Source organism: Marmota monax, unplaced genomic scaffold (assembly GCF_021218885.2).
Source record: "Marmota monax isolate L192 unplaced genomic scaffold, Marmota_monax_Labrador192_F-V1.1 WCK01_AAM20220418_F8-fsc00010, whole genome shotgun sequence".
Lineage (NCBI taxonomy): Eukaryota > Metazoa > Chordata > Mammalia > Rodentia > Sciuridae > Marmota > Marmota monax.
This window is the reverse complement of record NW_026692321.1, coordinates 14,044,881-14,068,705: the sequence shown is the minus strand read 5'-3', so window position 1 is coordinate 14,068,705 and position 23,825 is coordinate 14,044,881. Positions and strand designations below refer to the sequence as shown.

The following is a 23,825-nucleotide window of genomic DNA, read 5'->3' as shown; positions in this document are numbered from 1 at the left end:
AGGAGAATTTCCCTGAGAGTCTAAAAGTACACAAGATAAATTTGAAGAGGGCTGTTGCAGCCTGGGATTTATGATGGAGCATTCTGAAACATCTACTACAGACTACAGGAGATTATCAAGGATACTCCAGGCCCAGAGGTGGTAGAAATTAGGGATAGAAAAGAGCCAGAAGTCAATGAAATGGCAGGGAAACAAATGGGTACCCACACTCTTCATGCACATGAACCCACTCTTCTCTCTACCCATGCATATCTGTCTGTGGGCAGGATTCAAGTTTAAGAAGGAGAGGCAGGGCCTGGCAATGCCCTGAAGGAAAAATTAAGCCTGAAATCAGGCTTCTGAGGCATCCAATTTTTCCTCAGGCTTAATTTTCCCAGCACACATTCCACCTTTTCCTCACTCTCTTTGAAAACTGTGGGCAGGGGTTGGGGGGACTGTTTTCAATGAGTAGCTATTATAGGCCCTCCAAAGCCCACTGTGGGAGTAGAAATATAAAGGGTATAGCAGGGAATTCAAGCCACACAGGTGCATCCACAATCAGGAACCAATAACATGTGGCACACAGTCACTATGAGAAATACACAACAACCATAATTATAGTAAAGGAAAAGTTAACAGACAACAAGCAAAGGACTTTTCTTAAGTTTAATCAGTATCTTCAGATACAGTATGATATCACAATAAGAAGTCAGGAACTGTCTGTGAAACAAATCAAAGTCAAACCTTCAAAATAAAAAATAATTATTAAAATTAAAAATTAATTAGATACAAATATAAAAATGGGTACAGCTGAAAAGGAACTTAGAAAGTCAAGAGCCAGGGGCTGGGGATGTGGCTCAAGCAGTAGCGTGCTCGCCTGGCATGTGTGTGGCCCGGATTCTATCCTCAGCAACACATACAAAGATGTTGTCTGCCGAAAACTAAAAAAAAAAAAAAAAATTAAAAAATTCTCTCTCTCTCTCTTTAAAAAAAAAAAAGAAAGAAAAGAAAGTCTAGAGCCACAGAAAGCAGGACGTGGTGATGGAAGAAAGTTCTGTAAATCATAATATTTATTTATCAAATAATAATGAGAATAGAAGTGGTTAAGATCTGGATAAATAATAGGATAGATATAAGTCCTCAGGCTGAAATTGTCCAACAACTGTAGAACAAGATTTAAATGAATGAATGAATGATGAATAAGTAATCAGAAAAAAAAGGCCCTACATATGTACAAGTTAAGGAGATAGTCAATATGCTTGAGGCTACAAATATGAAGAAAAACTGCTGAAGCCTCCAGAGAGGATAAGAAAAAGACTGGCCAAAGTAATTTTATGGACAAAGTAATCATATCTGGCACTGTATTTTTCATGAACAATACGGGATGAAAAAGATATTGAACAATATCTTTAGTTTGCTGAAGAGAAAGAAGTTCAAGTCAAAATTCCTATGATCAGCCAGTATACCATTGAGATGAGAGGATGAAAATAAGACTTTTTATTCAAATATCCAGGATTTAGAAATTTTTACAACACAACAGATTCTTACTGAAAGCTGAAAGTACTAGTGAATATGCATAGAAAATAAATCCAGGACTTAACAATGAGCTGCAGTAATATCTTACTCCATTTTCTGCTGCTATAATTAAGTACTACAGACTGGGTAATTTATAAAAAACAGAGGTTTATTCACCTCATGGTTCTGGAAGCTAGAAAGTCCAAAACCATGGCTTTGGCATTTGGTAAGGGCCTTCCTACTGTATCATAACATGACAGAGGGCATCACATGGAGAGACAGAGCAAGCCTGCTAGCTGAGGTCTCTCTTCCTCTTCTGATAAATGTCATCATAGGGTCTCTACCCTCATGACCTCATCTAATCCTAATTATTTTACAAAGGCCCTATCTCCAAACATTATAAATCTGGGGATTAAGTTTCCAACTCTGAAACTATTGGTAAGTGGAAAGCAAAGAAAATCATAAAATAATTTTTCCATGAAATATCACTCCAAAATTATTTTTTTAATTTTTATACCTTTATTTTATTTATTTATATTATTATATTATTATAAATAAATAAAATAAAGATATAAAAAACTCAGGACTTTGCCCATGCTAAGTGAGCACTCTATCACTAAGCCACAACACCAGCCCCTAAAATTATTTTTTAAAAAAAAACCTCTGACCCTAAAAGTTCCACCAGAAAACTTCTAGAACTAGTAAATAAATTCAGAAAATATAAAATCAACACCCATAAAATCAAATGCATTTCTGTATATCAGTGATAAATCCTCAGAAAGGGAAATGAGGAAAACAACCCCATTTACAATAGCCTCAAAAAAAAAAATACTTGTGAATAAACTTAACAAAAGAGGTGAAAGATCTATATAATAAAGATTACAGAGCCCTAAAGAAAGAAATTAGAGAACATCTTAGAAGATGGAAAGTTCTACCTTGCTCTTGGATAAACAGAATTAATATTAGCAAGCTGACCATACTATCAAAAGCATTATACAGGTTTAATGCAATTCTGAGCAAAATCCCAATCACATTCCTCATAGAAATAGAAAAAGCAATCATAAAATTCATCTGGAAAAATAAGAGATCCATAATAGCTAAAGCAATCCTTAGCTGAAAGAGCAAAGCAGGTGGAATCACTATACCAGACCTTAAACTATACTACAGAGCAATAGTAACAAAAACAGCTTGGTATTGGTACCAAAACAGACTAACAGACCAATGGTACAGAATAGCAGACACAGAAACTAACACACAAAATTACAATTATCTTATATTAGACAAAGGCGCCAAAAACATGCAATGGAGAAAAGATAGCCTCTTCAACAAATGGTATGGTGAAAACTGGAAATCCATATGCAACAAAATGAAATTAAACCCCTATCTCTCACCATGCACAAAACTCAACTCAAGGTGGATCAAGGATCTGGGAATAAAACTAGAGCCCCTGCTCTAATAGAAGAAGAAGTAGGCCCTAATCTCCATCATGTGGGATTAGGCCCCAACTTCCTTAATAAGACTCCTTTGGTATAAGAATTAAAATCAAGAATCAATAAATGGGATGGACTCAAACTAAAAAGTTTCTTCTCAGCAAAAGCAATAAACAGTGAAGTAAATAGAGAGCCTATATCTTGGGAGCAAATCTTTACCTCTCACACATCAGATAGAGCACTAATCACTAGGGTATATGAAGAACTCAAGAAGCTAAGCACCAAAAAAGCAAATAACCAATCAATAAATGGGCCAAGAACCTGAACAGACACTTCTCAGAAGAGGATATACAATCAACAAATATATGAAAAAATGTTCATCGTCACTAGCAATTAGAGAAATGCAAATCAAAACTACTCAAAGATTTCATCTCACTCCAGTAAGAATGGCAGCTATTATGAAGACAAACCACAATAAGTGTTGGAAAGGATGGGGAGGGGGGGAAGGTACACTCATACATTGCTGGTGGGTCTGCAAATTGGTGCAGCCAATCTGGAAAGCAGTATGGAGATTTCCTGGAAAATTGGGAATGGACTCACCATTTGACCCAGCTGTCCCTCTCCTTGGTCTATACCCAAAGGACTTAAAAACAGCACACTACAGGGACACAGCCACATCAATGTATATAGCAGCACAATTCACAATAGCTAAACTGTGGGACCAACCTAGATGTCCTTCAAAAGATGAATGGATTAAAAAAATATTGCTGACACTCAGCAATAAAAGATAATAAAATCATGGCCTTTACAGGTAAATGGATGGAGTTAGAGAAGATAAATCTAAGTGAAGTTAGCCAATCCCAAAAAACCAAAAGCTGAATGTTTTCTCTGATATAAGGAGGCTGATCCATAGTGGGGTTGGAATGGGAAGTGTGGAAGGAATAGACAAACTCTAGATAGAGTAGAGGGGTGGGAAGGGAAGATAGGGGGGATGGGGTTATTAATGATGGTGGAATGTGAGGACATTATTATCCAAAGTACATGTATAAAGACACAAATTGGTGTGAATATACTTTGTATTCAACCAGAGATATGTGTTATGAGAATTGTAATGCATTCTGCTGTCATATATAAATTTTAAAAATTAAAAAAACACTCTGGTGCCAAAATTATAGATTATGTCAGCATGGGATATTTAAGGTGGAAGTGCAGATGATGATGAAGAATTGGCTAATTAAGAAGACAATAAAGTGATTAAATTCAGATACTATTAGGAAAAAAGTGGCCTCTTAAGACAAAGATTCTACATACCCACTGCAAAAATAAAAGTAGAATGTATAATTTCCACCAGTACATTACAAAAAGAGGCAAAGAACATTCCATTAACTCATTACAAGCCTGGGGAGGGAAACAAAAGAACATGAGATGGTAAAAGATCACAAATTGAAAACACACAATAAGATGGCAGAAGGGATCTAAATATATATTTTTAAATAATAATAAATATGGAAAAATTTGTTTCCTAAAAGGCAAAATCTCAGGTTGTATTTTTAAAACTCTATTCACATACTGAAGAAAATAAAAAACTGTGATGACCAAAAGTATAAAAACCTATAGCTTACCCAAAGGACTTAAAAACAGCATACTACAGGGACACAGCCATATCAATGTTTATAGCAGCACAATTCACAATAGCTAAACTGTGGAACCAACCTACATGCCCTTCAATAGATGAATGGATAAAAACAAATGTGGCATAGATACACAATGGAATATTACTCAGCAATCAAAGAGAATAAAATCATGGCCTTTGCAGGTAAATGGATAGAGTTAGAGAAGATAATGCTAAGTAAAGTTAGCCAATCCCAAAAAAAACAAATGCTGAATGTTTTATTTGATATAAGGAGGCTGATTCATAGTGGGATAGGGAGCGAGAGCATGGGAGGAATAGACAAACTCTAGATAGGGCAGAGGGGTTGTAGGGGAAGGGAGGGGGCATGGGGTTATTCATGATGGTGGAATATGATGATCATTATTATCCAAAGTACAGGTATGAAGACACAAATTGGTGTGAATATACTATGTATACAACCAGTGATATGAAAAATTGTACTCTATATGTGTAATAAGAATTATAATATATTCCACTGTCATATATAAATTTAAAAAACCTATAGCTGCCAGTTACTAAAAGAAAGTAGAGGCACCATTGATATCAAAATAGAATTGAAAATAAAAAACATTAAAATTATCAAAAGAGGACATTTCACATTGCTAAGTAATATGCCAGACAGATGGAATGATCATGAATTTAAATATCCCTAACCTGATTTTGAAATACCTAAAATAATTGGTAAAATCACAAAGGAAAATTAGCAAATCCACATCATAAATCATCTATTTGAGTCTCCCACTAGGATATACTATGAATAAAAATACGGAGTATTTAAATAATAAACTTGGGCTGAGGTTGTGGCTCAGCAGTAGAGCACTTGCCTAGCATGTGTGAGGCCCTGGGTTCGATCCTCAGCACCACATATAAATAAATAGAATAAACATATAAAATAATAATAATAATAATAATAATAATAATAATCTTAAGTTTATGCCAATCGATGTTCATAGAATTTACACCCAAAAAAGTAATATAATTCATTCATTTAACCAGATAACATTTGCAAAATATTGGTTCTACAGAAAGTCATAAAGGAATTGACAGTAATACCCACATATATACACTCACAAATATACATAGAAAACTGACCACAGTATATTAAAATTAGAAACATTTATTAAAAATTGAACCCAGTCATCTAGATTTTTTAATTCACTTCTAAATAACTCATTGCTTATACTGAAGTTTCCAATTATTTAGAAATGAATGAAAATGACAACATTCCTGTCCTATACAGAGTCCATGTAGTTAACTTTCCTCAATGTCTACTCAATAAATGGTTTTGAAAGAAATGGAAAAGGATAGTCAGAACTTCAAATCATAAAGAAAACACTGTGTGTTCATTATTCTATGAGCAGGATGCTTATTATAGAAAGATTTTCTTTGGCATGACAAAGTGAATACAAATGTTCATGTTAAAAAGAAGAGCCATAAAGAAAGTCAGATATCTGGGATGACTCCATTCATAAGACTCCTGGAAGGCTTTGTCATTATTGGTTGTATTCTAGTGTTTAAAAAACTTTTAAAAAATGAAATAGTAAAGTAATTAAGATTACAAGAGTTAAGTTTAGTGATAAACTCCCTACATAAAAGCAATATGCTCTATGAAAAGTCTTTGAAATAAGACAGGATGGAGGGAAGGTAATTCCAATGAAATTTTATCTCTAGGGGGATATATAATCAAACTCCTCCAGCATAAGTACTTTTCTATTATATTCTTATGTCTTGTTCATTTGTGCATACTCAGAGGATTTTATTCTAAGACTGTATCTATGGGTGAATAACCTTGTTGTCTGTAGATTTTATGTTAGTATAATATTTGTGTATATATGTGTTCATCAAATTAACAAATCAATGACAATTTATGGAACATGAAAAACTGAACTGAGAAATTCATTTGAGGAAAGAGGCTTTGTTGCTCCTGAACTTTTAAATATTGAACTTTATATTTTCTGAAGTGATATTATAATGTATTTCTAATGGCAAAATGTATGAACACATAAAATGGTAAAGATGGGTTTATATCAAGGAGATAGAAAAAAATGAGGTTAGGAAGATATTTTGGAGCTCAATGGCATAAAGCCTTGAAAACTTTAACATGGGTGTGACCTTAGAAACATGCGGTACCCCTCTTAATCTTTTAATTTATACTAAGAGAAATTAGACCCCAAGAATCTCTAATTGCTTGTTAACACTTCCCATTTTATGGGAATGAATAAATTTGTGTTTGTAATGATCAATAGACAAGAGGTAACCAGTGAAGATTTTAAATTAAAATAAAAGAATAATATAATCATAATTGTTTTGAGGAGACCTCTAATGAATATTTTAGGATCAATCAGGTTGAGATCATGACGAATGAGAAGTCTCTCATAATGTGTCAGATCAGAGGTATTAAGAGCCAAGATCTGGAAATAGGGGTGGAGGACAGAAGTGGAAATATTGCTTGGAGTCTCTTCACTCAGACTACATATCACCACCTCTGCTCCTGAGTGTGTTGCTTAACTTCCCACAGTGTTCCATCATTATGAAAAATGGAGTTGATATAGATCATCTCTAGCAGTTCTGGCATCTGTGACCACAATGAGCATCTGAAAGCAGAAGGTCAAGGGTAGAGATGATCAGACCACATGACTCTTCCCTTCAACACAGCTCAGGTACAGATACCTGATGTAGGTTAGTTTGATCTTATTCTCTCTCTCAACACAAAAATTGGGGATATGTTACAGACTGTGTTAATGGTAGAACTCTAAACAGAAAGTCTGGGGACTCTTATTATTGAGGTTCCAAAGTTTCTGTGCATTAACTGTCTAAATTTTTCCTGGAATCCATACAATACCCTATATTTTTCCAGAAATTTCTTTTTCAGTTAAACAAGCCCAACTTGATTTTTCATGTTTTAAAACAAAAAGGTTTTGACTTAAGAATGCTTAATAGACTAGGTAAAATTTGCTAGCTGTGTTTCTGGATATTTTCTATCAAAGAAATGTTGCCTACCATCTTCCCACTACACATACACAGACACACACCACATACATACACACACCACATGCACATACACATACCACACATGCAAACACATACCTCAGAAAGTCTCTAAGTAATCTTTAAGTTTCAATTTCAACTTGTCAGCAAAGCACATATATCCAAAATAGTAAAAATATCAAACAACTAAACATTTCCCTCTTTCTTAACATTCTATACTGTGAGGAAACATTTTATTGTAGAAATTTTATTATAATTATTATTATAGTCATTATGACTCAAAAATTCATTGAGTCCAACAGTGTTTTCCATTGCATGTTAAGAAGAAAGTTGTTATTTTTGTCATTACTGAAGAATTCTACCTAATAGAAGTTATTTAAAGAACAGTTTTTGTTTTGATTTGATTTGATGAGATTTTTTAAACAAAGAGGACATGTTCAAGCCCTGGTTTGGCTACTTGACAACTGCTTAAACTTGCCATTTCACCTTCCTTGATGAGGCTCCATCCAAGACAACTGTTATGGTTTGAATCTTAAATGTTCCCCAAGGCTCCTGTGTTATAGGCTTGTACCCTGGCAGATGGTGCTACTGGGAGGTGGTGTAACCTTTAAGAGGGGAGGCCTAGAGGAAGGAAGGAAGAAAGGTCATTGGAGGTATGCCCTTGAAAAAGATATTGAAACACTGGCTACTCCTTTCTTTCTTTCTTTGCTTCCTGATCACCATGAGGTGAGCAGCTTTGCTATACCACATCCTTTCCTACCGTGACGTTCTATCTCTCCACAGGCCCAAAGCAGTGGAGCCAAGTGATCATGGACTAACTGAAACCTCTGAAACTGTGAGCCAAAATAAATATTTCTTCCTCTGAAGTTTTGTATCTCAGGTATTTTGTCACAGCAATGGAAAGGTGACTATGACAACAGCCTTCAGCACTGAGATGTTAACTGGCTGCCTCAGGCTGATGCCACTACCCTTTGTCGGAGAGCAATAGGGAAAGGGGTGCTGGGATCCTGGCTTCCTCATTAGTGCATATCCCTTCAGTTGTATTTTTGTTTTATGTTTTGAGACCTCTATTTTGTGCAGCTCTGATTACCCTAATTATTAATAGCTCTGATTATTCTTCTCACAGAAGGCAAACATCACCCAACATTTATGGAGTATTAGGGACATTACTCAGTCTCATATCAGTTTCAATTCCCTTAATCTCACCTCCGAGTTCAGGTCCCCACTAGAATAACATGGGAAATAATACAGAGTAAAATCAGAATTTTCCTCCCTCAATCTCTCTCCAAAATGTTTCCATGGTGACTTCGGTTTCTAAGTCACCAGTAACTATCTGTAACTATCTGATGTTTGCCCAAAAATCCTCATGAGGTATCTTGTTACTTTCTAAGTATGGCTCTAAGATCCTTCAACTCCTTTCTCTTTTCTGTCCATCTCAAGATTTGGATTTAGAGAAGAAATCCAATAGTCAATACTAGTTTGACAACTTATCTTTTTTTAGAAATGAAGAATCTGAAGAACAAAGAGATTTTAGTAGCTACACAAAATCACACCCTAAGTAAATGGAGGAGATAGGATTTGACATCAAGCATTCTGATTCTAGAGTCTTTGTGTTTTAGGACACAGCTATGAAGATATTATCCAGTTAAAAATTAATTATGTCAATATTCAAATATATCAATGAAATAGAATAAACAGTACAGTGGGAGATCAATAATATGAGGATTTTTTTAAATAATAAAAGCATAATTTCCAATTACTATAGAAAATGGATTTTTCAGTAAGTGTTAGCAAAACATATTAATGTGAGACCTTTCCCTACTCTTCATGCAAAAATAAATTCCAGATTGATCCAAGAAGTAAATATAAAAAACTGAAATCACAAAGGCAATAGAAGAAAACATAGAAGAAATTTTTAGCAAGGAAGACTGTGTAAGAGAAGATATAAAACCGATACAGCTTCAGAAATATCAATTCTACTTCTGGGACTCTATCCTACCAGTAGACTTACATATGGCTGCAAAAATATGTACACTGAATGCTTACTGAAAGCATCATTTTTATAGTTTTTGTTGATATTGTCTTAATTGCAAAGGACTTAATGTCCTAAGTGTGCATCATGGGACATGAGAGTTAGTTCAATAAATATGATATATAATATAGATATACATATACTTGTATAGCAGCATTAAAGCCAATATTTTGTAACAAGTTTAGAAGACTTCACTATCTTTGACTATTAGCTTAGAAAAGGAAGCTATGAGAGCAAGACATTTTCATGAGACAGAATATCAAGGATCATAAAAAAATACTTGAGAGTTAATGATCAAGGTTGGAAAGTGCATGGATTGCTAGTGACAGAATCAATTGCTACAGCTTTTTTAGAGTAGAGGGCAATTGATAATAACTGCCATCACTTGATAGCTGTGTGATGTTGAGCTTTATTTCCCTCATTGGCAGACTGGAAATAACTAACACTCATTTTGTTTCAATGCTTAAATGAGAAACAGTGCTAAATGCATAGATAACACTTAGGAAATACTACCTTGTGATTTGGCTCAAAATGCCAGGATAAAAATACCATAAATTGTATGACTAAAAAACAGGGTCTTTTTCCTCATAGTTATGGAGACATGGAAGTCCAAGATCAAGGTGGCAACAAGACTGGTTTCATTCTGAGGCCTGTCCCCTTGGCTTGTAGGTAGATGCCATCTTGTGAGTGCTCACGTGACTTGTCTGTGTGAATGGGTGCTAGGGGAGAAGTAGAAAGTAAGATCTGTGGTGTCTCTTCTTACAGGGGCCTCACCTCCATGTCCCCATGTAACCCAGCTATGTCCCAAAGGCCTCATCTCCAAACATCATCACACTAGGTAGGTGCTAGGGCTTCAACATATGAATTTGGAGTGAGGAATATAAACATCAATCCATAACTCCTCTGTGAACAAAAGCACATTTCTCAAAATGAAAAATACTTGCCCAGGCCTCAGTTTCTGTTGGAACAGATGCCACGGAATCTTATTCCAGAATTTCATGTGAAAGCTGAGATTTCATTTTGATGTTGGAGAATGTATTCTACAGTTTTCTTTTTAAGCCCTGAGGCAGGGACAGGATCATCCTATGAAGCATACAGCAGCTTTCCTATCCCCATCAGAGGTTTGCAAAGGCATTTCTTACTGATCCATTTCAGTGACAATAAAGAGCTCAGGAAGGCAGTGAGGGTGATGGGACACAAAATCAAATGGGCTTTGGACACAGGACAGTTCACATAATGCTTAATTAAAACTTCTCTTAAGCTTTATTGGCAAACCATCCAGAAGGTAGAAACACACTGGGGATCTTTTACACATCTGCCTTTATTCTGATCTGATTTCACTTGCCATAATAATAACATAATTTTTCTATAAAAAGACTTTAGAGAATTTTCTGTTCCTTTAAATAAATTTCTTTGCATAAAAAAGACTTCAGGGAGTCTTTATTAAAGATTTTCCACCAAAAAAGACTGATTTCACTCTCTGAAGTCCAAACTGTTTTCCAAATAATTAAGGCAAATTTCAACACTCTCCTGAAAACACTTCCCATCAGATCACTGGTACCTCTCTCATGGAGAGGCCGAAAGCATCAAAAATGCTTTTCATTGGCTGCTGAATTTCTGTCAATAGTTTTCATGTGTATTCTATTCCACATGATCATTTTTATTTACATCTTTGACACCTTTCCCAAATCAAAGCCAAGCTGAATCTTAAGACGTCTTAAACCCACTCCCTCTTGGCTTCTCGAACACCTTTAGCTCAGCCATCTCCATCATTTCTTTAAGATCAAGCTCTATCTTTCCTCTGGCTTCTTCTCTGCAGCTCATTAAACCTTCATATTAGGCCAAGAATTTTAAAAAATCCATTCTCAATCCTAAGACTCATTCTAGCTACTGTTTACTTTATCATTGCTACACTTTCTTAGTATAACACTGGATCTAATTGTTAAATCTTGTGAAAATATTTAAATCCAATTTCCCTGAATCATAGAGAAGCTTTAACAATGCCCTAAAAGAAGCTCCTCAAAATTATAAGAAATATGAAAAAAAGATAAATAGAATATAAAATCTGCAATATTGATGTCATAAGATCCACATAGAAAATCAATTTTATTGATTTTCTAGTAATGAACAATTCAAAAAATGAAACTAAGAAAACAATTTTATTTATAATAGCATTAAAATGACAAAATATTTAAGAATAAATTTAACAAAAAAGTATAATATTTGTATAAGGAAAACTGTAAAATCCACTAAAAGAAATTAAAGAAGACCTAAATGAATGAAAAGAGTCAGAAGACTTATCCTGTTAAAATATTGAGACTCCCTAAATTGATCTACAGATTTGATGAACTCCATTTCAAAAATCCCATCTGGTTTCTTTACAGAAATTGACAAACGACCTTAAAATTCATATGGAAATGCAAGGGAACCAGAGCCGCCAATCTTGGAAAAGAATAATGGAAATGGAGAACTCCCATTTTTTAAAAAATGTACTACAAAGCCATTCTAATCAAGACTGTGTAGTAAGAGTAAGACATACAGATCAATAGACTAGAGAGTTCAAAAATAAACCCTCACATTTACGGTCAAATGTTTGTGACAAAGTGCCAAAAGATTCAATGGAGAAAGAACAGTCTCTCCAACAAATGGTGCTGGCACAATTACATATCCAAATGCCAAGAATAAAGTTGGAACTTTAGGTTTCAGCCCTACGTGTAAAAAACTTGGAAGTCATCACTCCCAATTGTATAACAATTTAAAAAGTGATGAAGAAACTGAAAATCAATGACTGTTAGGGAACACTTGAAGGAACCGAGATTGTAAGGTAAACAGCTAACCCAATCTGGACAAATATTTGCATCTAGAGAGTCAGTGAGACTTGCTTACCTGGAGCAGAAGTCACTGGAGCCATAAATTGATAGGAACATTTAAATAGCAATTTTGGCAAATTGCTGGAGACTGCGTGGGGTCTATTATGAGAGTGAGAAACTCCTTGGAGCCTCAGAAAAATGGAGGATGTCTGCATGTTCATGAGCTTTACCTCCAGGATCCCTGCCACAGTTTCATAGTAAAGAGCCAAGGAAAATTTCATGGTCGTAGGTATACAGAACAGTTCCTGTTTTGAAATAACCCTTGAGCAAGTTCCATAAACAAGACTCAGTGTTTAGGGCAAAGGCTTTATCAGGGGAAAATGCATTGTCCTATCACCAGTCCCCTCTGCCCTTCCAGTCTAACCTAAGTGCTGGGGGTAAGAGAGCTAAGAAACATTCATGAAAATCAAATGCCAGGGAACCAGGTGCACCAAAACACTGGAATCTAGCCACAAGATTGTAGAATGCTCCCCCTCTTCAGTACTTTACCACTACACCAATAAGGTTCTAATATAAACACATTCTAGAAGGAAAAGTACCAACCAATATATCTCTCATGAGCATAAATGCAAAAATACTCTTAAAAATATTAGCAAATAAAATCAAACAATACATAAAACATGACCAAGTGGGATTATTTCAGATATACAACCCTAATTCAACATTCAAATCAATATAACTCACCACATCAATCAGTATAACCTGCCACATCAAATAGCTAAAGAAGAAAAATTGGGATAATATCAATTAACACAAAGCATTTGACAAAATCAAATATAATTTTTTTAACTGGAACACTCAACAAACTAAGAATAGTTATCAAGTTTAGGAAACATCTCAACATCTGAAAAACAAAACAAATAACCCTGCAACTAGCTTCATACTGAAAAACTAAGTGTTTTCCCCATAAAATTATGAGCAAAGATATTCCTGTCTCACTATTCTTATTTAACATTATATTGGAAGTCATAGCCATATGATTAGACAAGAAAATTAGGGAGAATAAAAAACTATCTTCTTGCACAGATGACATTGCTATCTTTGTAGCATACCTCTAATGATAGACAACAATAAAAAAAATCTCCTGGAATTGATAAATGATTATACCAAGTTTAAAGGATAAATGATTAATACACAAAAGTCAATTGTTTTCTATATGCCCGCAAAGAACAACTGAAATTTGAAGTTTTTTAAATGCTATTTATAAAACCACCTCAATATGACTAAGAAATCAGTTCTTCACACCTTGATATATAGATCCAACATAATCCCAATAAAAAAATCATAGAAAACTATTTTATGGATATCAGTGAACTAATTCTAAAGTTCATATGGAAAGGAAAGAGACCTACAATACCCAACACAATACTGAAAAAGAATAAAGTTGAGGAATCAAAATTAGCTCACTTCAAGACTTACTATGACATTACATAGTAATTATGGCACTGTTTCATAGATGGTGTGGTACTGGATAGAGAATAGATGCATAGATCAATAGAATGAATAGAGAGCCCAGAAATAAATCTACAATAGTAGCCAGCTGATCTTTGAAAAGGAGTAAAAGCAATTCAATGGAAAAAGGAGTGTTATGTCACTGAATGTTCTGGAACAACTGGAAGGCTATACATGAAACACAAAAGTAGACAGAGACCTTAAATATTTAAAACAATTAACTCAAGAAGGATCATAGGCATAAATGCAAATACAAGACAAAACTTTCAAAAAATGTAGGAGAAAATAATTAACTGGACATAATTAAAATTAAAATAATTAATTTTAATTTATTCTGCAAATGATACTGTTAAGATAATGAAAAAACCCACAGAATGGGAGAAAACATTTGAAAAACACAAATATAGTAAAAGCATGTATCTAAAATATACAAAGAACTCTTAAAATTTAAAAGCTGGGATAGGGGCTATAACTCAGTGGTAGAGCACTTCTCTCATATATTCAAGGCCCTGGTTGAATCCCTACCACAGGAAAAAAGGGTTTTTTAACAACAACAAAAACATTTAAAAACTGGGCAAAAATATATGTTGGAGAAAAGATAGCCTTTTAAACAAATGAGAAAACTGGATATCAATGTATAGAAAAGAATAAAACCAGATATCTCTTTCACCCTGCACAGAAGTCAAACACAAATGGATCAAATACTTAGGAATTCAACGAGAAATTTCGCAATGGCTAGAAGAAGAAAACATAGTCAACATTCTGGTGCAGACACTGACTTCCTTAACAGGACCTCTAAATCTCAAGAAATAAACCAAGAATTAATAAGTGGTACAGAACCAAACTAAACAGATTCTGCACAGAAAAGGAAATCATTGAGTGAGAAGAGAAAGCCTACAGAAGGGCAAAAAATCTTTTCCAGTTAGTCCTCTGACTGGGGATTAATATCCAGAATATATGAAGCACTCAAAAAGCTTAACACTAAAACAAACAAATAAATAACATAATCAATAAATGGGCGAGAGAACGAAACAGACATTTTTTCAAAAGAAGAAACACCAATGGCCAAGAAATATATGAAAAAAATTTAATATCCTTAGTAATCAGGGAAAATCAAGTCAAAGTGAGATTTAATCTCACTCCAGTCAGAAAGGCCATTATCAAGAATACAAATAATAATAATGCTGACAATGATGGGGGAGCGAGGTACACTCATACATTGTTGGTGGAACTGCAAATTAGTACAATCATTCTAGAAATCAATTTGGAGATTCTTCATAAAAACTAGGAATAGAACCATCATATGACCCAGCTATCCCACTCCTTGACATTTATCCAAAAGGACTGAAATCAGCATACTCCAGTTATGCAGACTCATCAATATTTATAGCAGTGCAACTCACAATAGCCAAGTTATGGAATCAGTTCAGGCTCCTATCAACAGATGAATGGGTTAGGAAAATGTAGTATATACGCACCATGGAATTTTACTCAGCCATAAAGAAGAATGAATATATGGCATTTGCAGGTAAATGGATGGAATTGAGAACATCAGGCTAAGTAAATAAGCCAGATGCAGAAAATCAAGAGTCAAATGTTCTCTCTCTTATGTTGAATTTAAAGCAAAGGGAAAAAAGGGGGAGATCAAATGTCATAAAGAGAAAGGGAAGATCAGTAGATTAAAAAGAGATTGAGAGGGAGGAAAGAAGGATAGGAAAGGGAAGAAAATACTGAATGAATTTGACAAAATTACTCTATGTGTGAATACAGATATACCACAGTGAGTTCCACCTTTATGTATATCTACAAAGAACCAATTAAAAAGTAAATTTAAAAATGAATGAAAAGAAGACCAGTAGAATAGACGAAGGAGAATAAGGGGAGAGAGGAGGGAAGGGAATAGGTGGGCACCAGGGACTGAAATGGAATAAATTTGCATGTATGATTATGTCAAAATGAATCTAACCATTATGTATAACTATAAAGCACTAATAAAATCAATAGGATTGGGCAAAATATCTAAACAGACACTTCACCAAAGTAGGTAGATAGATATAGACAGACATAAACATATGACAAATTAGGATATGAAAAAGTGCTCAACATTATACTTAAAGAATTGCAAATTATAATATTAATGAACTACTACACACCTATTAGAATCTCCAAATCACTGACAATACCAATTACTAGCAATGATGCAAAGCAAAAGAAACTCACATTCATTGCTGGTAGGAATATAAAATTGTAAGGCCACTTTGGAAAACTTTAAAAACTAGACACAAAAGCTAGCAATGGTATTCCTATGTATTAATAAAATGTCTTGAAAATGTGTCCGTAAAAAACCTTCATGCAAATATTTTTAGCAAGTATATTTAATGATTTAAAAAATCTCAAAGGAAGATGGCGGCGAGGGGAGTGCATTGCCCCCGTGTGCTGCTTCACTGTGTAGGAGTATGACAAGTCAGGACGGCTAAAGGATATCTTGTTAGGAATTTCCAGCAAGTATATTTAAAATTTCCAATAAGTAAAAGAAAGTAAGATATCTGGCAATAGATGAATATATAAACAAACTGTGATATATCCACACAGTGCAACATTACTCAAACAGAGCTAGTAAGCCACACAAGGAATATATGGATCTTAAATGTATATTGCTAAATGAAATAAGTCAATCCAAAATGTTATCATATATATGGAATTATATGATTTTAATTGCATGACATTCTAGAAAATGCACAATAGAGACGTTTAAAAGATCAAACATTGCCAGGAATTTTGAGAGAGAAGAGGAAGTTTTGAATAAGTGAAACTATTTTGCATGATAGTTTAATTGTGTATATATGATACTATGTATTTACCAAAACCTATTGAATTTTATAGCACAAAGAGCAAATCTTCATTTATGCAAATATTTAAAAATCACTTAGGAGATCAGGGGAATCCCAGAACAGAATGAACAATGTTACATTTAAAAATGTATCAAACAACCTCATTGAAGGGAAAGAGGAAATGGTGCTGACCTCAGTACTTTAGATATGAGTGGAGTCTGTAAAACTAAAAGCTAAAGAAATTGTGCATAAGCTCTATATTCTAGTTGATAATTTTTTCAATGCAAATACAAGTTAACTGTCTTGGTATTGCTGCATATTAGAGTTGCACAATTGATTAAATGGATGAAGGACAGTGGGAGCCAGGTTTTCCATTGCAGGGGGCAGGGATTTACAACAAGCAAGGGGAAGAAAATAGAATGATCTATGTGGTAATGGATAGGGCTGAAGACAGCACAACTCATGTTTAGCTTATAGATGCAGATATTGCATATAAAAGTATTTGTATGTGTTCGAGGGTTTCTGATACCATTCTACAATATTAGGAACCCAGGATTCCTTGGAGAAATGACTGATTCTGGGACTGGGGTAAGAACTAAACACACACATGTGCATGCACACACATACACACACACACACAAACCACATACACACACAGAGTGAGAGGGTGTGTCTGAGGCACATAGGATACAACTCAGTAAATTTCCCAGTGTCCAAAGTTGGAACAAACCAAAACCACAAAAGAAAGTAATATTGGATTATAATTCAAAGTATAGGACAATTTTCCATGAATCCACACTTACTTAAATAAGTAATTGATCAAATAAATAAATAAGGAAGAAGAGATATATCTCCCATGCAGAAATTTCTAGATAAATTACACAGATACTTCATCCTTCAAAGAGGTTCTGCCACACTCCCTCAGGCATATGAACACTTTCTCCTGAAGACACAACGTGGAAAGGGGAAGAAACAAAGAATAACTCTACCATAGAGAAAACCAACAAATATTATCTCATCTAGGTGATCAAGGTCAACATCAACCATACTAAGTCAAATTGATACTATGGTATAAGGTGATGAAAAGGTCACTTCTCATCTATGGTTTTTCCTTTAAAAAATATACAACTCCATTCTGGTCACAGCCTAATCATGAAGAGAACATCAGTTAAATTCCAGGGTGCATATTACTTTTAAATTTAGAGCATATCTGACCAATTCTCAAAGATGTCAAAGTCATCAAAAGCAAGAGATGTCTGGGAAACTGTCATAGCCAGGAGGAGCTGAAGGAGACCAGGATGACTTAATGTAATGTTGGTATCCTTGACAGGATCCTCCAACAGGGGAAAGAGGGGGTCTACACAAAATGTAAGGAAATCTGGATAAATTCTGAACTTTGCTTCATATTAATGTATAAATGTGGATTTATTGATTACCAGAAATATATCATTTGAATAGGAGAAACTGGATGTTAGGGCATATGAAGCTTTTTGTACTATTCTCTGAGTTTTCTATTAATCTAAAACTGTTCTGAAAAGTAAAGTTTAAAAAGTGAAATTGAACCCCTTTCTCATATCATACAAAAAAAATCTTACTCAAAATTAATTACAGACTGACATCTGAGAAGTAAAAGTATGTTGCACTTAGGAAAAATGTAGAAGTAAACCTTTGTGACCTTAGTTTCTTAGTGGTATCTTAGAAATGACAATAAAAATCACAAGTGAAAAAAAATACACAAATTTAACTTCGTAACATTTTAAAAATATGTGTCCTTCCAAAGATACCATCAAGAAAGAAAAAAGAAAAACCAAATAATGAGATAAAATATTTTCAAATCTTTATGTGTGGTAAAGGACTCATGTACACAACTGAATGTTCTGGGTATGAATATGTAATTCAGTTGTAATAATAAACAGGTAAATAACTCCAATAATAAAACACAACAAACCCAATTTTAAAATGGATAAGGGATCTGATCTGACATTTCTCCAAGAAAACATGGAATGACTTGTGAGCACATGGAAAGATGCTCAACATCATTAGCCATCAGACAAACACATGTCAAAACCACAAGGAGATGCCGCTTCATACCCACTGGGATGGCTCTAATTTAAAATGGCAGATAATGTACATTTGGAGAAGGGGGAACCCTTGTTTGTTGCTGGTAGCAATGTAAAATGGTGTAGCTGCTTTAGAGATATAGAGCCAAACTCCTCCTCCATATCTCTATCTCCACTAGCCTAAAGTCCCACAGTAGCCTCTGACTATCCTCCTGCTCTGTGATCCTACAATGTGCTGTGGACCTCCCAAATCTAAAAGGCGTAAGTGGCAGTAGAAGTCAAAGTTCCTTTCAATTCTAACATTCCAGGATTCTTGAAACCACTGGTCTTCATTACAATGAAGAAACAAACTACTCAGATAAATTCTGAATTTAGCAAATGAATATTTCTCTTCTTAAATCATTATATTATTAGTAACTCCCCCAATGCCTGCCATGTTCAGGCATTGTTTTCAGAGTATCATTTGTGTTAACTTATTTATTCTTATAAGACCATCTTATTCCATTTTCACATAGAAAGCATAGAAAGGTTTTATAACTTACACACCTAGGTGACAGAACCAATCTGAAATGCAGGCAATCTGGCTCCAGAGGCTGCACTCTTGATCTTACTGATTCTCCAGGGCACACAGGTGGCACCAGCCTTCACTTCTGCCCCAGAACCACCAGCTTCAATTCCATTGCTATATACTTCATTGAAAGATTAAACTCTTGTTTCAACAGGAAGCGATAATTCAAAAAGCTGTTGTGAGAGAACACAGTCCCCATAAGAGCAAAGAGATGTTTGCTGATGACTTTATTTGGGACCAGAGCCTTAGTTTTATTTGACATTACAGAACATGGATTGGGAAATCACCCGACTTTTGGAAAGAATGCAGTTCTGCTCCCCAAACCTTATCTAATATCAGGTGGAAAGGTGAACACTGTCATTGCAACATCTCCTGTTTTCCTCCTGCCTAGAAGATTCCATTTGACTCATTTTCTGGGAAGCCTTCCCCCACCTCTGAACTGGAAGTCACCACAGCCCTGGCTTCCCCCATTCCTTACCCCGGCTCCGCATATATCAGTTGCAAGAAGCATACTGAGGTGCTTAAACAGGCTTTTAAAATGGGATCAAGAAGAACAAGTAAACAAGGGAACTTCCATCATAGGAAATATGTACTTTGAGTTCAACCAAAGTATGCAGAGCACCCAGTAAGATAAAGATAATTCTAGAGCTAACAAAGATGGTGATCAACCTTCAGAGCTGCTGGTAATCTCCCCATTATTCCGGTCAGATGGTTCTCTCTCATTCTGGTTATTTTTTCTTTCCTCTTCTTACCTTCCCTCTTCCCCCCTCAACTGCTCTTTCCACTTGTCCTTTATTTCCCATGTACCCAAAGAACTTCTTTCATCTTTATTTCCCCTAATCATCTAGGAAAATAGCCTCACAAAAGTGCATATAAAACTCTTGAATACCTATATAGATATAGCATGCATTCACATTCTGTTTTTTTAATCCGTGCATTCATTCATTGTTCATCAGAGGATTATTTGGTGCCTTTTGGGTCTTAAGCCTTAGCTGCGCAGATCCTACCTTCTCAGACATGATGCATATACCTTAGGGAAGATGGGATTGGTGCTTCCCAGTGACAATGGATTTGGCTGAAGAGGGCTGAGATAACAAGAATGGAAATATATGCTTAGAAGAAACCATGCCTAGATATTACAGCCTTAAGAAAACTAGTGGTTTGGGAAAACTAGAAAGAATCAAAAACCTTCCCGTTTGGTGCTTTTATTAGCCTTTCTGAAACTCTTGTCTTTGAGCTCTGGTAAAACCTCAATCACAGGCAGGGACCAAATAGTATCCAGCTGTCACCACCTCTTCTATATTCACTGAAGAATTCCTGAAAAGCTTGGGAAAGTTTCCCAATGTCAACCCATCTACCAAGGGCTCATAAAATAGGAAGAAAGTATTATTATAAAACATTTTTTGATTAGCACAAAGAAGTCCCAAACATCGTGTCAAAATCAAGACATGGTTTTAGATCAAATTTGCTATTCCATTCTGTTTATCATATATTCATTGACCAAGTTCAGGTACCCATCACGGTAACAGGTACATTCCTGGCCCTTTTGGCACCACCAGTAACGAATGTCAGGGAGGCTAGACAGGCAGCATTGTGAAGTAGGAATAGCCTTAGATTTGGAATCTTGAGACGAGTTATGGCTTCAAGTGTCACCATTTGTTAGCTTTGAGACCTGGTAAAACTCACTCTAGAACTATTGTAAGGATTCACTCTGAATATTATGTAAATTAATAAATAGTTTTTTAGAGAAAATTGAAAGCAGAGTAGAATTCCTTATCAACTGTAATATAATCCCAAAGGTAAGACAATGTTTCCCAAACAAATAGCCACTTATTTAGTGGACCATGAAATAAATTTAATGGGTGTTAAACAAATTTTTAATGAAATGATACAAATTAGGAAATAGTGCCAAATGTGGTGATGCATACCTGTAATTTCAGTGAGTGGAGAGGCTGAGCCAGGAAGATCACAAGTTTGAGGCCAGTCTGGGCAACCTGGTGAGATGCTAACTCAGAATAACATAAAAAAGGCTGGGGATATAGCTCATTGGTAAACTGCCTGCCTCGCATGCTCAAAGTCCTGGGTTCAATCTTTAAAAAAAAAAAAATAGAAAAAACATAAAATAAAAAGTGGAGTATATTATAAGCATTAAGGGTAAGTTATTTCAGGTAATTCTGTCTCTATTATATACACTCATGGATACTGTGTTGTGATGGGAAAAGGATTTTTTCATTATGACTAAAAAGTTTTACAACTACTGAGGAGATTCATAAAACTGTTTAAAATTCAGCCTTGATACATCTTTCATGATTCATTAGTTGGATTATTAACTCACTTATTCTAGTACCCTTAGTTTCTATGGTGCTCTGCCCCATGGGATGGTGCCCCTAGATATCTTCTTTCAAGTATCTAGCTTTGGAAGATGAATGACCAGGAAAAAAAAAAAAACTAGAGAACATTGAGAATATATGCCTCACCAGTTATCATTACTCTTCAGTAACAAGAAGTCACAGGATGGGAGATGGAGCTGGGATATCAGTTTTCTATTTCCAGAAGGCCCATTCAGAGCAATTCTCTGGGAGCTGACTCATGGCGAAACAAAGCAAGAGGAATCTAGAGCAGACTACAGAGGCTCTGCCAAGAGGGGGAAAGCACAGTCTGTCTGAAAGTGTCCTTGAGCCACAGAGACAGCAATTTCACAGGACCTTGGAAGGGAAGTGGCATATAAACAGGGTAGACATCTTGCCAATCTGGTGTCCATGGGGTCTCGTTTCCCTGATTTATTCCAACAACCAACACTCACAAGCACAGCCTGGCTCTCCCTCCCTTAGATCATCTCTCTGCCCTGACTGTGCCGGTCTCTCTATATGCAACTACACACCAGGAAAGAGCAAGAGAAAGGAAGCAGAACAAGGTCAAAATTCTATCTTCAAGATTTGCCATATTTATGTTCCTGATGTATTGGGCTTGGAGTGCACTTTGTCACCAGGGCATCCCTACAGAAACGTGATATCTGTTCTGATGAGTTATCGGTGACACATCCTACGTGCATGACTTGGTGTGGCTCTACTGTTAAGGCACTGTTAGGCCAGGTGACTCCCTAGGACAAAGCTGAAGTCTCTGGCTCTAGAGCAAAAGTCACAGGGCAGGTGTAGAAAGGCTAGCCTAGAAAGAGCCCTCTAAACAAGGAGAAACCTGCAGATTTCAGACCAGCAGCTCCTCTGCACCCTACCCCCGTCTCACACACAGGCAAAGTAATAATCCTCGCCTCACTCTGAAGATGACCTGATTCTAAGGCTGGAGCATGGAGAAATTTGAAGTTGTTTCCTGCATTCATTCTATAGTACAAATTCCCTGTCAAGACAATTTGTTCTGGGCCCGTGATTCAGCACACTGATTTTCAGGCTTACTCCAGAGATTTATTGGTGATAGCAGAGCATTTAGCTGCGCTGTTTATTAAAGCAAAGTGATGTTCTAATATCTGATGTTCTAATATCTGATATTCTAATATCATGGGCAAAAGAGCCAAAAATAGGGCCAGCCTGACAAATGTGACATCACTCAGGACTTGACCAGAATTGTCAGGTGGGGGTTGTTCCTGGCATTGGATGAGAGGGAGAGACCTTCCCATTGTCACACATACCTTGCACTGTTGATGTTTCTAGTCTTCCCCATGGTTCTGGGAGACTTCTGTCCTGAACACAGACAAGAGGCAGTGGTAGGAAGGCATTAAGCTCCAGAGATAGCAGATTCCAGGTAGTGTAGTGAGGGTTTCAGAGGTTTCCCACTGGTACAATGGAGAGCCCTTGTGGATGAGAGCACCAATACAGCCCCTGGTAAGTTATTTATTGCCAAAGTATTTTAAAACCTGCTGCAGGTCAGTTACTGTGCCAGGAAGCTTAGCGATACAGGGATGAGTAAGTATGCACCTGATCCTGTACTCATAAAAGAAAATCTCTCAATTAAGGAATTGTTAGGGTCCATGGATGGATTTCAGGGGTTTCACAACCTCTTGAAGTTCTGTGCAAAGTTCTCTGGGCATATGTAGATTTTTATAGTAAAGGGACTCCTGATCATATCAGACTATCAAAGGGCTATGTGGTCAAAAAATTTCAGTGATCAGTTTTTTCAGCTGTAATTTCCATATATTCTCATAGTAAGAAGAGCAGTCATATCACCCTGGATAAAATGGAGGGGAAAAAGTCCTTGGAGTGATGGAAGCTGTCTGCTCTCCAGCCAGTTGCCCCCAAATCTACCTAAACAAGTAGGCATTAGCAGATGCCAGTGATCACAGTGTCTCCACATCACTGGGAATATGTACCCTGTGGAAGATCAATTAGAAGTGCTTTGCCAAATCTAAGGGCCAACCCTGATTTTCTGAGAAACACAGTCAGATGTCACGGTATAACATCTGTCCAAGCATTCTGA

At 35.8% G+C, this 23,825-nt stretch overlaps 1 protein-coding gene across 2 annotated transcripts in view; it reads right to left on the bottom strand.

The window, feature by feature from the left end:
• Positions 1 to 23,595, bottom strand: part of LOC124090648 (uncharacterized) — a 48,355-nt gene extending 24,760 nt beyond the window's left edge. The window contains exons 1-4 of one of the 2 annotated variants that reach the window (XM_058578381.1): positions 23,041 to 23,595; positions 21,326 to 21,487; positions 19,376 to 19,570; positions 7,080 to 8,205 (exon numbers count right to left, since the gene is read on the bottom strand). The gene's annotated coding sequence lies outside the window, so the exon portion shown is untranslated. The remainder of the gene's footprint in view (positions 1 to 7,079; positions 8,206 to 19,375; positions 19,571 to 21,325; positions 21,488 to 23,040) is intronic. The other variant, XM_058578380.1, reaches the window with a different exon arrangement.
• Positions 23,596 to 23,825: the final 230 nt, after the last annotated feature.